This window comes from Scyliorhinus torazame, chromosome 13, assembly GCF_047496885.1.
Source record: "Scyliorhinus torazame isolate Kashiwa2021f chromosome 13, sScyTor2.1, whole genome shotgun sequence".
Classification (NCBI taxonomy): domain Eukaryota; kingdom Metazoa; phylum Chordata; class Chondrichthyes; order Carcharhiniformes; family Scyliorhinidae; genus Scyliorhinus; species Scyliorhinus torazame.
In genome coordinates this window covers 9,515,703-9,533,103 of record NC_092719.1, presented here as the reverse complement: position 1 = coordinate 9,533,103, position 17,401 = coordinate 9,515,703, and positions in this window count along the sequence as shown.

Genomic DNA, 17,401 nt, shown 5'->3' with positions numbered 1-17,401 from the left:
CACTCACACAGATAGTGGAGGATGGATGTGGCATTAATGTATTTGTTCCTATTTGTTAAAATATTTGACACACGTCATCTTATTTTCCTGATTCTTTTAAAAAACAATTCTCCCCCTTTGTCTCTCTATTTAAGTGTTTCTTTCTCTTTATCTGCCTGGCTGTGAGATTTCCATGTGTTTCACCTTGTTTTTTGTTCCTTGCAAATGAGCAAGAGACTATTCCGGCATTTATAGAAGTAATGAGAGCTTGCTATTAAAATCAATAAGCTTCCAGTGGATGAAGGGGGCATCAGTGTACAGACCAAAACATCGGTTTGATCGTTCACCTGTGCGGCGTTAGCTGATTTAAATCAGGATAGCAGTTAAGGTTCTATCAGCTAGGCTCAGTTTCCCAGGAAAAGGAAGTTCCTGGCAGCCAGGGATCTCATTTCTGCTCTGTGTCATAGCAGTGTCCCTTCAAGAAAGGTTTCCGTCTTATCACATGGCTTCAGTGATGTCACTTTTGCGGTGGAGCTGAGGTGTGGCTGTGAGTTTTTTTTAGATTCACTTTCAGTTTTTGACTGGTGTGGACTACAGACAGAGAAAAGAAGTGTTTTAGGCTGTCTCTCTCTATTTTCATTTTAAATACCTGTTTCAGTAAAAATCACCTTGGTGGTGGCTTGGGATATATAATTGCTATCCGGAAGTAGTTCAATCTGCCGGTTAAAAATTGGGTCAGAATTTCAGTAACAAGACCAGACTTATTCAAGTGAGAATGCAGAGTGCTGGGCCGCGACCTTGAAAAGGGGTTTTTGGTTTATGGGATTTTGTCTTTGAATTGGAACAGCTAAGGGGGAATTCATTAAGTGTTATACACAGATTACTGTAGCTGTATTTTTTTGTAATTGATTAAAACTATTGCTGTGTATTTATATATATATATGTTAACTAAGTTCTTAGAACAAAGCTTGTTTTGATTAAAATGTCTAGGGAGTCTGTTGAATCACACTTGAAGGGATGACATTTGTGCTCATCCTAGCCAAATTCAACATAAAGGTTGTAGGTCAGATTAACTTGATAATATACTTTGGAGTTAACATCATCATCTCGAGGCCAATGGCGTGGGCGATCCATGGGTGGCCATGTGTCCCCAGGTTCAGATGTGAAGAATGCCAAATTGGCTGAGGAACTGTGGCCCACCTCAAACCAGTATCATCAAGAGCACGGTGGCACAGTGGTTAGCATTGCTGCCTCACAACGGCAGGGTCCTGGGTTCAATTCCGGCCTCAGTGACTGTCTGTTTGGAGATTGTACTTTCTCCCCGTGTCTGCGTGGGTTTCCTCCGGGTGCTCCGGTTTCCTCCCACAGTCCAAAGATGCGCAGGTTTAGTGGGTTGGCCATGATAAATTGCGCTTAGTGCCCAAAAGGTTAGATGGGGTTACTGGGATACAGGGATAGGGTGGAGGCGTGGGCTTAAGTAGGGTGGTCTTTCCAAGGGCCGGTGCAGACTCGATGGGCCAAATGGCCTCTTCTGCACTGTAAATTCTTTGACTCTATGATCACAAGAAGAGACCAGAAGACCATGTGACTGAGGACCAGAAGTAGGTCATTCGGCCCATCGAGTCTGCACCGGCCCTTGGAAAGACCACCCTACTTAAGCCTTGGAGTACCACAAGGATCTGTTCTGGGGCCGTTGCTGTTTGTCATTTTTATCAATGACCTAGAGGAAGGCGCAGAAGGGTGGGTGAGTAAATTTGCAGACGATACTAAAGTCGGTGGTGTTGTCGATAGTGTGGAAGGATGTAGCAGGTTACAGAGGGATATAGATAAGCTGCAGAGCTGGGCTGAGAGGTGGCAAATGGAGTTTAATGTAGAGAAGTGTGAGGTGATTCACTTTGGAAGGAATAACAGGAATGCGGAATATTTGGCTAATGGTAAAGTTCTTGAAAGTGTGGATGAGCAGAGGGATCTAGGTGTCCATGTACATAGATCCCTGAAAGTTGCCACTCAGGTTGATAGGGTGGTGAAGAAGGCCTATGGAGTGTTGGCCTTTATTGGTAGAGGGATTGAGTTCCGGAGTCGGGAGGTCATGTGGCAGCTGTACAGAACTCTGGTACGGCCGCATTTGGAGTATTGCGTACAGTTCTGGTCACCGCATTATAGGAAGGACGTGGAGGCTTTGGAGCGGGTGCAGAGGAGATTTACCAGGATGTTGCCTGGTATGGAGGGAAAATCTTATGAGGAAAGGCTGATGGACTTGAGGTTGTTTTCGTTGGAGAGAAGAAGGTTAAGAGGAGACTTAATAGAGGCATACAAAATGATCAGGGGGTTGGATAGGGTGGACAGTGAGAGCCTTCTCCCGCGGATGGATATGGCTGGCACGAGGGGACATAACTTAAAACTGAGGGGTAATAGATATAGGACAGAGGTCAGAGGTAGGTTCTTTACGCAAAGAGTAGTGAGGCCGTGGAATGCCCTACCTGCTACAGTAGTGAACTCGCCAACATTGAGGGCATTTAAAAGTTTATTGGATAAACATATGGATGATAATGGCATAGTGTAGGTTAGATGGCTTTTGTTTCGGTGCAACATCGTGGGCCGAAGGGCCTGTACTGCGCTGTATTGTTCTATATGTTCTATATAACTAAGAGGAGAGGAAGCTCACTCTCCAATTCTGACATGACCCTTGCAAACGACTCCTCTGTAGGTCATCACTTCACTTACTTGCCATTCTAATGGTCATAAAATGTACCTTCAGTCACCTGTACCATGACTGTTTCCATGTGACAGTGAGTATTGAGGAGGCAGCTAAAATTTCAACATGCTTTCTCCTTGTACAATGTTTTGTGAACGCAGATGAAAAGTATATTGGGCGCGATTCACCGCTCCCGTGCCGGTTGGGAGAATCGCCTGGTGCGCCATTTTTCCCCGCGACGCCGGTCCGACGCCCTCCCGCGATTCACCCAAGCGGCGAGAAAGGCCCCGTTGAGTTCTGCGCTGCGCAGGCCGGAGAATCGCCCGGGACTCCCAAAATGGCGATTCTCCGCTACATCTGCTATTCGCCAGCCCGGATGGGCCGAGCGGCCTGCCCAAAACGACGGCTTCCCGCCGGCGCCATCCACACCTGGTCGCTGCCGGCGGGAACATCGCAGCAACGCTGGGGGGGGGGGGCCTGTGGGGGGGGGGGCAAGGGGGGTTCTTTCACCGGGGTAGGACTCAAAAGGGGTCTGGCCCGCGATCGGTGCCCACCGATCGGCGGGCCGGCCTCTCTGAAGGAGGACCTCCTTTCCTCCGCGCCCCGCAAGATCCATCCGACATCTTCTTGCAAGGCAGCCTCGGGGAGGACGGCAACCATGCATGCGTGGGTGACGCCAGTTACGCGGCGGATGACGCGGCGCTGCTTTTATGCGGCGCCAATGCCCGACGCGTGCTGACGACGCTGCTTTCGCGACACTCCCCCCGAGTTTCTCAGGGCCCGAAAATGGGCTAGGATCGGGGCCCTGAGAAACTCGGGGGGAGTTTTTCAGGGCCCCGATCCTAGCCCATTTTCGGGCCCAGAATCGGTCGAGATTGGGGCCGTTTCGCGCCGTCGTGAACCTCGACAGTGTTCACGACGGCGTGGGCACTGAGTCGCGGGAGCAGAGAATCGCGCCCATTATATTTTCTTGAAATATTGAGAATCTAGTGGCCCCGTTTGCCATAGGTGCAAACAAGGTTATGGCCACTAAATCTCACAGGAGAACCAAAACAGGATTTGCGCTGGAGAGATCTCAGTTTGAGACCTCCACCGCTCCCTGCCAATGACGTGATCGGGCGTGAACCTGATTTCCATTAATTTTTAAAAATTAAATGTACTTAAACATATTTCCGCTGTAGGATCACCCATGATGGATCCTTCCCCCTGCAGCGTAATGATGTGTCGGTGAGAATCGCTACTGGTTTCAAACGTGAAAAGCAGTCATGGTGACCATGCTGGGATGCCTGGAGGCCCCCGGGGTTGAGGGTTAAGGATGGGCATTTCCCCCGGCACTGCTAAGGTGCAGTTACAGGGGGCAGTGCCACTGACTACCAACCTGGCACTGACACTGTGGCGGAGAAGTGTCAGTTTGACACTGATGTGGAAGGCTTCCAGGTGGGCACTGCCAGAGTGGTTCCCCTCCTCCATTGGGGGGGGGGGGTGCGATGAGCAGGGAGAGTGTCCCCCAATACATCCGTGGTGGGGGGGGGGGGTGAGAGGGGGGAGTGTGCCTCCCAATACCTCCGCGGTGAGGGGTATGAGGGGGGGCGTGTGCCCCCCGATACGTGGTGGGGTTGAGGGTCACCCCAAGGCTCGTGGTAGTCGTCCTCCATGTCCATGCAGGGTTGGGGAAACTTATTTTAAACGCAGATTGTACTGCCCTTTAGAAAGGGTGTCCCAGTATCTGTTAAAATATTATCATGTATGGAAATCAGGGCGTGAACCTGATCATATCACTGGTGGGGGAAGGGGAAGATCTCAAACTGGAATCTCGTGGCGCAGTAGTTAGCACTGCAGCCTACGCACTGAGGACTTGGGTTTGAATCCCGGTCCTGGGTCACTGTCTGTGTGGAGTTTGCACATTCTCCCCATGTCTGCGTGGGTTTCACCCCGACAACCCAAAGATGTGCAGGGTAGGTGGATTGGCCGCGCTAAATTGCCCCTTAATTGGGAAACAAATAATTGGGTACACTTAAAAAAAAGAAATCCTTGAATGGACATTGTGGGCGGGATTCTCCCCTACCCAGCGGGGCGGGCCATACCGGCGGCAAGGCGTGCCACCGCCGGCCGGTGCGTGCATGGGATGGCGCATGCATGGCGGACCGTTACAGCGGCCGGCGTGGAGGGAAAGAGTGCCCCCAAGGCACAGGCCCGCCCGCAGATTGGTGGGCCCCGATTCCGGGCCAGGCCACCGTGGGGGCCCCCCCCCCCGCCCCGGGGCCAGATCCCCCCGGGGCCAGAGCCCCCCACGGACTCCGCAGGCCACCCACATAGCCAGGTCCCGCCGGTACGGACCTGGTGTATTTTACGCCGGCGGGACCCGTTGAAAACGGGCGGCCACTCGGCCCATCGCGGGCCGAAGAATCGCCGGGGGGCCACTGCCAACGGCCCCTGACCGGCGTGGTGCGATTCCCGCCCACACCGAAAAACGGGCACCGGAGAATCCCGCAGCCGGCGCGGGGCGGCTGGGCGGGATTCACGCCCCCCCCCCCCGGCGATTCTCCGGCCCGGCGGGAGGTCGGAGAACCCTGCCCTCTGTTCCTTTCTTAACCTGAAACAAACCACTTATTTATTCTTTTTTGCTACCGGCATTGCAGGCTGAATGAAATAAAATGAAATGAAATGAAATTAAAATCGCTTATTGTCACAAGTAGGCTTCAAATGAAGTTACTGTGAAAAGCTCCTAGTCATCCACATTCCGGCGCCTGTTCAGGGAGGCTGGTACGAGAATTGAACCGTGCTGCTGGCCTGCCTTGGTCTGCTTTCAAAGCCAGTGATTTAGCCCTGTGCTAAACAGAAGATTGACTTTCTTCATGCTGTATCATTCTATGATTTATTTAACCAATTTTTATATTCAAATTGAAAGAAAAATGCAAGAAATAGTTTTGGGGGAAAAATCTTCCTGTGTGAATTGTTGGTCATGAATTAATACAAATATCTTGGGTGACTTGGTGACCTCTGTCTATGACTCAGAACATAAACATCCAAAAAGATAAAGTTCTTTTTTGTTTGTAAATTTAGAGTACCCAATTTCTTTTTTTCCAATTAAGGGGCAATTAATAATAATCTTAATTATTGTCACAAGTAGGCTTACATTAACACTGCAATGAAGTTACTGTGAAAAGTTCCTAGCCTCCACACTCCGGCGCCTGTTCGGATGCAGGGAGGGAGAATTCAGAATGTCCAATTCACCTGCCAAGCTTGAGGGACTTGTGGGAGGAAACCGTAGCACCCGGAGGAAACCCACGCAGACACGGGGAGAACGTGCAGACTCCGCACAGAAAGTGCTCCAAGCTGGAATCGAACCTGGGTCTCTGGCCCGTTTGTATCTTGCGCATCTTTTTGGGGTTTGTGGGGACGAGACCCACATAGACACAGGGAGAATGTGCAAACTCCACACAGACAGTGACCCAGGGCCGGATGCGAACCACTTCTCAACCATGACGCCTCTTGGAGAGTTTGTTTTTACAAATTTTAAAGCATGTTCTTTTAATGTCATTTTGTGACTTGTTTGCCAAAAGGAAAATTCCAAGGAAAAAAAGAGCTTGTGATGCTGCAGTGTGATCTTAGATTCAGTAAATCCCCTTCATCACGGCCTTTTGGGTGTCCCTGCATCAGATTGGAGTGCCTCACCACCAGTTTCTCAGGGGCAATGATGGACAACAACGCAGGCCATGCCAGGGACGTCCATATTACATGAAAGAAAAAAATAAATAAATCAGCTTGAGAAAAATAGGAACATCAACCTTATTTATTCAATGGAGTCATTCCGTGTCGGTATGGACATTGCCTTTACTTTGCTATAAAGTAAAGTAATCCCAAAGCTACATGTGTACGAATAACATGTCAAATACAACTAATGACCGAGCTAAGGAAATCAGTCATGGTAAGAGTTAGCCATGTGGAACTGTTAACCAATCACGGGCTTGCCTTGTATAAAAATGTTGTTTTTTTTCATTTGTTCATGGGGTGTGGGTGTGGCATGCTGTGCCGGCATTTATTGCCCATCCTTAATTGCCCTTGAGGGGGCAGTTAAGAGTCAACCACTTTCTGAGGGTCTGGAGTCACATGTAGGCCAGAGTATGAAGGTAGCTGACCTGCTGGGTCGCATTCTTTGTTGTACCAGTCACAGGCAGGCTCAGTTGTAAGCTGATTAAAACCACGGTTTACTTCTGAACGTGTCTCTCAGTGAATTGATGGTCGCATCATGGTCATCGTTAGACTTTTAATTCTAGGTTTTTATTGAATTCAAATTTCACCATCTGCAGTGGCGGGATTTGTACCTGGATCCCTAGAGCATTACTCTGGTTTACTAGTCCAGTTACAATACCACTACGCCACCATCTCCCAGTTCACTGTCTCTGTATGCTAAACTATATTTCATTTGTTATGATATGTATTTCATCTTAGAATGGTAATGACATTAAAATAATGTTATTTGATTTATTTGGTTGAGTTACAATGACCAGGAAGACCCACGGTTCAATTGCCAGTGGATGCTGAGTCAGCACATTCCAGATGGAGGAGCAGATTCGACACAACCACTGGATGAGAGAATGGAAGGAAGAATTCAGCCGAGGTCCCACTTCTGCTCACCATCCAGTGACCCTTACCAGAAAATGTGTCGGGGAGGCCATGGGGTAAGGGCAGAACCAGGCTTGACTCAAACCACCCCAACAACAACAACAGCATTGTATTTATATAGCACCCTTATCACAATGAAACATCCAAAGGTACATCACAGCACTATATATTGTAAGACAGAGCATGGCACAGAGTCACATAAGGAGATAATAGGTCAGATGACCAAATGCGTGGCCACAGAGCTGGGATTTGAGGAGCATCTTAAAGGAGGAGAGGCAGAGGGGTTTAGGGAAGAATTTCCAAAGCCTCAGACCCAGGCAACTGTAGGCATGACTGCCAATGGTGGAGCAATGATAATTGGGAATGCAAAAGAGGCCAGAATATGAGGAGGTCAGGTATCTTTCTGGTTTGTGGGGTTGGAGAAGATTACAGAGAGGGGACAAGACCCTAGAGGGATTTGAAAACAAGGATGAGGATTTTAAAGTCAGGTTTGTTGCTCGGCCGACAGCCGATGTGGGTCAGCAAGCACAGTGGGCGATGGGAGAATGGGACGCGCTGCCAGTTAAGACAAGGCAGCAGAGTTTCCGGAGGGTACCGTGTGGGGGATCCATTCGGAATTCTTTAGAATTGTTGAGTCCAGAGGCAACAAAGGTAAGAATACGGGTTCCAGTAGCAGGAAAGCTAAAACGGGGCAAAGTCGGGTGATGTGGCAGAGGCGGAAATAGGCACAGATCGGAAGTTGGAAGCTCATGGGTTGAAATGGGAAACCAAGGTTGCAAACAGACTGGGTTAAGCTCGGACTGTTGCCAGGGGGTGGGTTGGAGTCGGTAACTAGGGAACAGCTGGTGGTGTGGGGGGGCGAAAATAATAGCTTCAGTCTCCCTAATATTTAACTGGAAGAGATTTCTGCTCAGCCCGTACTGGCTGTCGGGTGACCAATCTGATAATTTAGCAGCAGTGGAGCAGTCGGGCGAGGCGGTGGTGAGGTCCAGCTGCGGTTCGTCAGCGTACGTGTGAAAGCCAACGTTTTGAGAGTGGGGGAGCATTGGGATGGGAAACTTCACAAAGTTGACCAATTCAAATATGCTGTTGAATCTGTTTCCGCCCCCTTTTCAGGCAGTGCACTCTAGAACATGACACCCCATGTTGAACAGAAATCTGATCCACTGCGCCCTTTGCAGATAACTTAAATTTTGCCAATTTAATTTTACGCACTGAAAGTGTTAAGCGATGGTAGCTTGGCGCTGTGTTGCAGATTGGAAGTACCAGGCGCTCAGAGCAAGGCCTCAGCTTGGATGTGTGGGTATAAGCTGCATCAGTGAATAACAGGACCAAGGGTGAAATCCCATGCAGGCAGCTCTCAAGCACCCACTAGTGGCCGCTTCAATGTTAGACATGTTCTGCATTCAGCATCACTTGAAAGGCCGGATACCTTCTGTCTATGGTGTTAGACACCACACGTATCACAGAGTGGAAATGAAGTTAGGTCAGAGCAGAAGCGGTGATGTTTTATTCTTTTTTTATAAGATTTTTTTTTAAATTTAGAGTACCCAATTATTTTGTTTTTCCAATTTAGGGGCAATTTAGCATGGCCAATCCACTTAGCTGGCACACCTTTGGGTTGTGAGCGTGAAACCCACGCAGACACGGGGAGAATTATCAGGGGCTGGTTTGGCACAGGGCTAAATAGCTTTTAAAGCAGACCAAGGCAGGCCAGCAGCACGGTTCAATTCCTGTACCAGCCTCCCCGAACAGGCGCCGGAATGTAGTGATTAGGAGCTTTTCACAGTAACTTCATTTGAAGCCTACTTGTGACAATAAACGATTTTCATTTCATTTCATTTTGTGTGCAAACTCCACACCGGATGTGACCCAGGGCCGGAATCGAACCTGGGTCCTCAGTGCCGCAGTCCCAGTGCTAACCATTGAGCCACGTGCCGCCGGTGATGTTTTATTCTCAACAGTTCATTGTTGGGTTTTGTAATGTGGCACAGTATGTGATGAACGGTTACTGTAATACTGTACCCTTGTCATCATGTAAGGTGATGTCCCTTTTAAGACCGGGCTTGGAACCCTGGGGGACTCCGCCTCCGGCTCCACCCATCTGGGAGCCGTGTATAAGAGGCCGCCTTGTGGGCGCCCGTCTCGGCACTAGGCTAGTTCTTAGCTTTTAAAGCCTTCTTTACTGTTTACACTCTAAGCGTCATTATTGAGGGTACAACACAGTGGTTAGCACTGCTGCCTCACAGCTTGAGATCTGGGTTCAATTCCGGCCTCGGGTGACTGTCTGTGCGGAGTCTGCACTTCCTCCCCGTGTCTGCATGGGTTTCCTCCGGGTGCTCCGGTTTCCTCCCACAGCCCAAAGACGTGCAGGTTAGGTGGACTGGCCATGATAAATTGCCCCTTAGCGTCCAAATGGTTAGGTGGGGGTACGGGGTTACGAGGATAGGATGGAGACGTGGACTTAAGTAGGAGTGCTCTTTCCCAGGGCCGGTGCAGACTCGATGGGTCAAATAGCCTCCTTCTGCACCGTAAATTCTGTGATTCTATGAAACTTTCTGCCAAGTGTAATGTTTTAGGAGTAGTGAGATGTTGACACGGTTGAGATGAACTGAACAATTGTACCGGGGTGGGGGGGGGGGGGGGGGGGGGGGGGGGGGGGGTGAAGCAGGGTCTCATCCATTGTTGATGTTTCTGGTTTGAAAACGGGGTATCGATCAGAAGTCCAATTCACAGGATCATCCTGTCGTGCCCACATGGTGTCAAAAACATGCCAATGCCACATGACGGTATAGAAGCAGGAATCAGGACTTCTAAAACGTGCTAAGAAAAGGCCGAACCTGTTACAAGACTAATTCTGGAAATTCGCTTGTTCAGAGTGATATCTCGTACTGGGCCTTCCTCAGTTCATGGGCAGCCCAAACGCGAGGCCTTAAAGAGATGGCTAGAAACCCCCCAAAATGCGTTTGTCGTTAAAAACATAGAAGCAGCCTTCTGAGTGCTGTTTGGCCCTTCGTCCGCCCACTCCGTCACCTCATCGCCAGCCACCTGGCCAGCAGGTCCTACCTCAGGGATGCTGGTGACCTTGCAATTAGATTCCCATTTCACCTGCCAGCTGATTGGGGACATGGAATTACTGTTTAAGACTTTGCCAAACCTGGGAAGATGAGGCCCAATATCGATGGAGCCTGGGGTCTGCTTGTTCTTGCTGACCTGCCATCACCAATCAACCTCTCCCCTGAGATTTCATTTAAAAAAGATGAGAAATAATCCCACTGAGCAATACGATTTTCGGAATACATCGCGAGCAGAGATTGGCAAAAATGAATTGGGAGCAAGGGTGCCAATTGTGAGTGAGTTATTTTCACCCTTGCCCTTGAAGTAATGCCAACTGCCCATACCGACCAGCTCGGAATAGAGGCAGGTCGAGGGCAGAAGCTGGTCTTCCCCAGCAGAGTGCAGCGTTATAGCAGGTCGGCTATGTATGTTGCACTCACCGCAAAGTCTTGAGCAAACTGAGGCCTGCCTTGTACACACCACACATTTTCAAACGGGTTTGAGGCCGACGTGATTTCCCGCTGGTCTGATGCAAGCTGGGAAGTCCTGGCATGACTTTAGTGAGCAGCTGTTTTGTTGAGATGCATATGGATTACAAATTGTGTTCACGCCACCGGGCAGCGGGAGGACCGACCCACCGTTAGCCCGCCATTGTGTGGAATTTCAAACTCTTCTTCTGCTGACCGGCTTCAACGTTTCAACTCCCATTGGATTCTCCCGCCTGCCACCAAACCGGCGACTGGTGGAATGGGAGGACTTTGTTTAGGATTTCCTTTTTTACAGAGAATTTACAGTGCAGAAGGAGGCCATTCGGCCCATCGAGTCTGCACCGGTCCTTGGAGAGGGCACCCTACGTAAGCCCACACCTTCACCCTATCCCCGTAACCCAGTAACCTCTCCTAATCTTTTTTGGACACTAAGGGTAATTTAGCATGGCCAGTCCGCCTAACCTGCACGTCTTTGGACTGTGGGAGGAAACCGGAGCACCCGGGGGAAACCCACTCAGACACGGGGAGAATGCGCAGACTCCGCACAGTCAACGACCCAAGCCAGGAATTGAACCTGGGATCTGGAGCTGTGAAGCAACAGTGCTAACCACTGTGCTACCGTGCCGCTTTGCAGATACGTCGGGGTTGTCAATTTCTCAGGATTCACCTGGAGTTTCCAGGAATTGAAGATAAAACCCCAGGATGCTGCCGTGTGCAAATCGGGAGAAAAATCATCGGGACATTCAGAAAGATTTTTTTTTTTTAACTTTCTTTGAATATTTTTCCTCACCAGATATAAAAAAAACATTGAAGAAGGGGATGGGGTGAGGGGGACACTGTTTCGCTGACAGTCAAGCAACATCCAATTGGGTAACGAGTCTCTTTGTTTTCCAGTTGGTGTAGGAAGGCCATGGATATATTGGCCAACCAATGGCTGGAGCATGGGGGCAAGTCATATGATGAAATCTCCAGGGATCGATTTAATCACAGTTAACAACCCTCAAAGGTCTGTGAGCGCAATTTAATTTCCTACCAGCCAGCACAAATTAGATGTACCAAATAGTCCACTTTACTCTTTTTTTTAAGAGAACAATCATCAATAAATCAAGCAGAAATTACAAGGTTGACACCCCGTGGTGGGCACTGTTACTAAAATAAAACTTCAAAAGGAAACTTAATACATTAAATCAAAATGTCATTCCGAGTGGTGATGATGCACCCCACCCCACCTAAGGCCTTTAAAGCTGTATTGGGAGAGTTTCAATTGCTAATTAAGCAATTCCTGATTGAAAAATGAGCAACTAGCAGTTGAAAGTCCGAGGCGGAAATGGTACTACCATTTGCCTGCCTGAATCAACATTGTTGTTGCACTATTTCTTAATTTTTCATGGAGCGCTTCCATTTTAATGTCGCGATCACAGAATCAAAAAACCGACAGAATTGTTGCAGCGTAGAGGGTAACAATTCGGCCAATCGTGTCTGGGCCTGCTCTCCGAGCGAGTCATTAACAAAGTGCCATTTCCCCACCTTCTCCCCATAACCCTGCATATCCTTCCTTCTCAGGTAACGATCTAATTCCCTTTTGAGTGCTTCGATTGGACCTGCCTTCACTGCCCCCTCAGGCAACGTATTCCAGAACTCAACCACTCGCTGTGTGAAAAAGTTTACCCTCATGTTTCTTTTCCTTCTCCAACTACTTTAAATGTGTGCCCTGTCATTCTCCATCGTTTCAGGAGTGGGAACCGTGGGCGGAATTCTCCGTGCCGAAATGGCGATCGGCGCGGGGACGGAGAATGGGCGTTTACGGCGAAATCTGGCCTGACGCCGCTCACTGGAGAATCGCTCGGGAGCCTCTCGCGCGTGAACTACGCGGCGCGGGTAGGGGGCCATTGACAGAGGCGCTCCCGCGATTCTCTGAGGAAAACTGGCCGAGTTGCCGACCCCGATGGGCGGCGGAGGAATCGATCATGGGGGGGGGGGGGGGGGGGCACGGCCAGAGGGAAGACCAGGCGTCACGGGCCGGCGCGATGTCGGGAGGGCCTAAATTCCTGGTGCCGTTCCGCGGTCCGAGTCCACCATGTCCCACGGGGCCGCCGCCGCCTTGCGCATGCGCGGACTCCCCATATCCGCAGCCAGAGCTGCAAGGAGCACTCCCAGGCCCTGCTAGCCCCATGCGGGTAGGAGAATCGCCCAGGACTTTCTTAAAGAAAGTCTGCAGTGATTCACCGGCGTTTTTACACTGGCATGGGAACATAGCCCCATTGTTGGAGAATCCCACCCCCAATTTCCCTATGTAGCCTGTCCAGATACCTCATGATTTTCAATACCAATCTTTGCTCCGCCTTCTCAAATCTATCTTCGTAACTGAAATTCCTCACCGTTGGAACCATTCTCATGAATCTTTTCTGCACTCTCTCTAATTCCTTCACATCTTCCCTGAAGAGTGGTGCCCGGAATGGATGAACTTTTCCAGCTGAGGCGGAACTAGTGTCTCCAATATAAGTTCAACGTCACCGTCTTAAACCTGTACTCTATGTTGATCAGTTCATACGTTCATAAGATGTAGGATCAGAATTAGGCCATTCGGCCCATCGAGTCTGCTCCGCTATTCTATCATGGCTGATATGTTCCTCATCTGTGACCTACAATGTTACAGACCAAGAGCCAGATTGCAAAATCAGTCAGAGCATCTCCTCCCTCGAACACATGATCTAGGAGCAGGAGTCGGCAATTTAGCCTCCCGAGCCTAACACCCTCAATGTGACCATGGCTGATCCCATCCTGGCCTCTACTCCACTGTTTTGCCCGTTCTCCATAACCCTTCAACCCATTACCAATTAAAAATCTGTCTAACTCCTCTTAAATTTACTCACTGTCCCTGCATCCACCGCACTCTGGGCTAGCAAATTCCACAGATGTCCTTATTAATAAAGCCTAGGATTCTGTAAGCTTTATTAACTGCTCTCTCAACCCATCCTGCCCACCTTCAATGACTTAAGCACATATACACCAGGTCCCTCTGCTTCTGCACACCCTTTGGAATTGTACCTTTTATTTTATATTGTCTTGCCATGTTCTTCTGACCAAAATGAAAAACTGCACATTTTCTGCATTGAACTTGACCCATCACCTGTCCACCCATTCCACCAGTTTGTCTATGTCCTTTTGTTCGACAATGTCACACGGGTGACATGGATATATTGTAAAAGCAGAACCATTGGTTGAGCTCATTAGGACCAAGAAAGATCACTGAGGGTGTAGGACTCTTTAGCTTTGTCTGACAGCCACTCCTTACTGACCCAGTTTTAAAACTGCAAGCACTTGCCTACTTATAAACCCTGAATTAATGGGGGTTTCTTGGGGTTGTACTGGAGCAACATCCAATTCTAATTTATTGGAGAATGATGGGCTTTGGGGGAGTCAAATGTTTCAACTTCTTTTTAAACAAATCAGTTTGGATTTCCCTTGTGGCAGGAGCTTGGTTCTGCATTTTGGCCCATTTGTGCCCCTCTACCTTTTGCTTGATAGTTTTGTTCTTGGTCAAAGCCCAATGGCGGTGCCACGTGATATGAAAAGCGCTGTCTAAACTTTCTACCGCTGTCTGCACTTTGCATTCCGCTGTTAAAATGGAGCTGTTCACTTTAAAGGCTGTTTAATGTCAACTTTTGTTAAGTCTCGGGTCAATTGGAAAGTGACGGTTTTGTGAGAGTCTTGTGCAGGTAGGGGAATGCTTGTAATTTTTTGTAATTTTCAGATTACAGTTGAGAAACATGTAACACTGATAGATTTTCTTTCTCGATATTTAAGATTGTTTTGTATCTATATCAAAGTAATGACGTCCGGTCAAAACATCCCATATCAATACTCTTAGAAGAGCAAGTGAGTTCCGTTGGTGTCTGTGGTGTTCTTTGTGATTCTTGTTCTCAGAATGGATGTCGTAGTGTTCAAAAAGACCACAGAAGCTAAGTTCATTAACAAAGTTAACATTTACTTACACGCCTTATTAAAGCACAACCACTTACTCCTATAGTAACCAATAATCTAGTCATCTACAATCTACACTCAACTAGTCTCTACACTACATCTGTAATTGTATTGCCCTACCTATCACTGCTCTCTCTAGCTCTCCTCCAGCTCTCTCCCAGAAGTCTGCGAGTCAGTGCTTTATGTAGGGCGCGATTCTCCGAGCCGCGCGCCGGGCGGGAGAATCGCTGCAACCGCGCCACGACGCCCCGTCGCCGGCGCACGATTCTCCGAGGTGCGGAGAATCGGTGCCATTTGTGCTGGCGTGTTTGATGCGGCACTGGCCGCGGGCCATTGGAATCGGCGGGGCCCCGATTCTCCGGCCCGGATGGGCCGTGCGGCCACGCGGAAATGGCAGAGTCCCGCCGGCGCCGTTCACCCCTGGTCGCTGCCGGCGGGAACTCTGCGCGAAGGGTCGGGGGGCGGCCTGTGGGGCGGGAAAAGCGCTCCTTCACCGGGGAGGGGGGCCTCCGATGGGGTCTGGCCTGCGATCGGGGCCCACCAATCGGCGGGCCGCCTCTCCCCCCCCCCCCCCCCCCCCCCCCCCGGGCCTACTTTGTTTCGCAGCCGGCCCCTGAACCCCCACGCCATGTTGCGTAGGAGCTGGCGCACTGAGGAAGTCCCCCGCGCAGGTTGGCACGGCCCAACTGTGCATGCGCGGGTTGGCGTGGCGCCCATTTGGCGCCAGGAAGGGAGGCTGGAGCGGCGTGAACTGCTGCAGCGCCGTGCTGGCCCCCTGTGGGGCACAGAATCGGTCATCCCCGTGCCCGTTTCGCGCTATCATGAAACGTGACGGCGTTCACGACGGCGCAAACGCGTAGTCTCCATTTTGGAGAATCGCCCCCATAGTTCTGCATCTAGCTCCATCTAGTGGTTAATTATGACATGACATTAACCCTTTGTATTCTGAACATTTCATATAATGTCACAGTGCCCCGGCCAAATTTGAACTTTGGCCTGGACACAGTGGAATGTAGAAGAATGGGATGTGTCCTTATTGAAACATTGAAGGTTCTAAGGGGGCTTGGCAGGGTAGATGCTGAGAGAATGTATCCCCTCATGAGGGATTCTAGAAGTGGTTTCAAAGTAAGGGGTCTCCAAATTAAGACAGAGATAAGGAAGACTTTCTTCTTTCAGATGGCCGTTGGTGATTGGAATTCTCTTCCACAGAGCGATATGGAGGCTCTGTCATTGAATATATTCTAGATTGAGTAAGACAGATTTTTGATTGACAAAAAGGGAGTTGAGAGCTATGGGGGGTGGGGGGGGGGGGGGAAACAGGCAGAAAAGTGGAGTTGAGGGCACATCAGGTCAACCTTGATCTTCTCAAAAGGTGGAGCAGGCGTGAGGGGTCTAATTCTGTTCCTTCTTCCTATTTTCTTATGCTTAATTAACACTGAACCAAATTATCTCCTCATTATTGCATTGCTGTTTATGAAAAACAAGATCACTGACTACCTGTCAAAAATACTTCATTGTATGTCAAGTACTTTGGTGTCCTGGGGTCATCTTAAGAACTATATAAATGCAGGTTTTTCATTCTAAATTGTTGGAAGGCCCAAAAGAAAATACATGGAAAGTATCAAAAGCTGCAGGAGCCATAATATTTAATAATTAAATTAATTTTCAGCAGTACAACCAGGCATGACAGCTAGGTATGATTAAATTGTAAGGCAGAACGTAAGTACGACCACAAACAGGAAGGGTGCACTTAACAGCGACTACAATAAGTCGATAGGTGATATCATTTCCTCTACCATTTCTGTTTTGGTAGTCATTAAGTGTGAAAAGGTGCGCTGCGGAATAAAATTCCAAATTCATTTGGTACAACTGCAGAAAATATCTTTTGGTTTTCGGGGGTTAATGAATGACAGAGTGCATACTGCATGTCAAAATGTACTTTAAAATCCTCTGATTGCCTCTTTCATTCTAGAAAATGTGCAGTCAATCTTGTTAAGATTTCTGGTCTTCTGTGACTATTTTGGGCGACCCCACTGCACAGTGGTTAGCACCGTGGCTTCACAGCGCCAGGGACCCGGGTTCGATTCCCACTTTGGGTCACTGTCTGTGCGGGGTCTGCACGTTCACCCCGTATCTGCGTGGGTTTCCTCCGGGCGCTCCAGTTTCCTCCCACAAGTTGCAAAAGACGTGCTGTTGGGTGAATTGGACATTCTGACTTCTCCCTCTGTGTACCCGAACAGGCGTCGGAATGTGGCAACTAGGGGTTTTTCACAGTAACTTCATTGCAGTGTTAATGTAAGCCTATTTGTGACACTAATACAGATTATTATTATTATGAAGAGGCTACAGATCCAGAAGTGACAAATATGCAGTTGGGTTTGGCTGTAAATGGTGTAATTTCATTTCCTGGTTTAGGGATTGATTCACCATGAGCTGTGATCCCTGGTCTGCTCAGAACAGAACCTTCCCAAGGCTTCTAATCTGTACTAAATTAGGCAGATCTCAGCTCAGTTTACAATGACGATGATGTGGCTAGCCTTAAGATTCCGAGGCTAAGGTGGGGGAAACATTA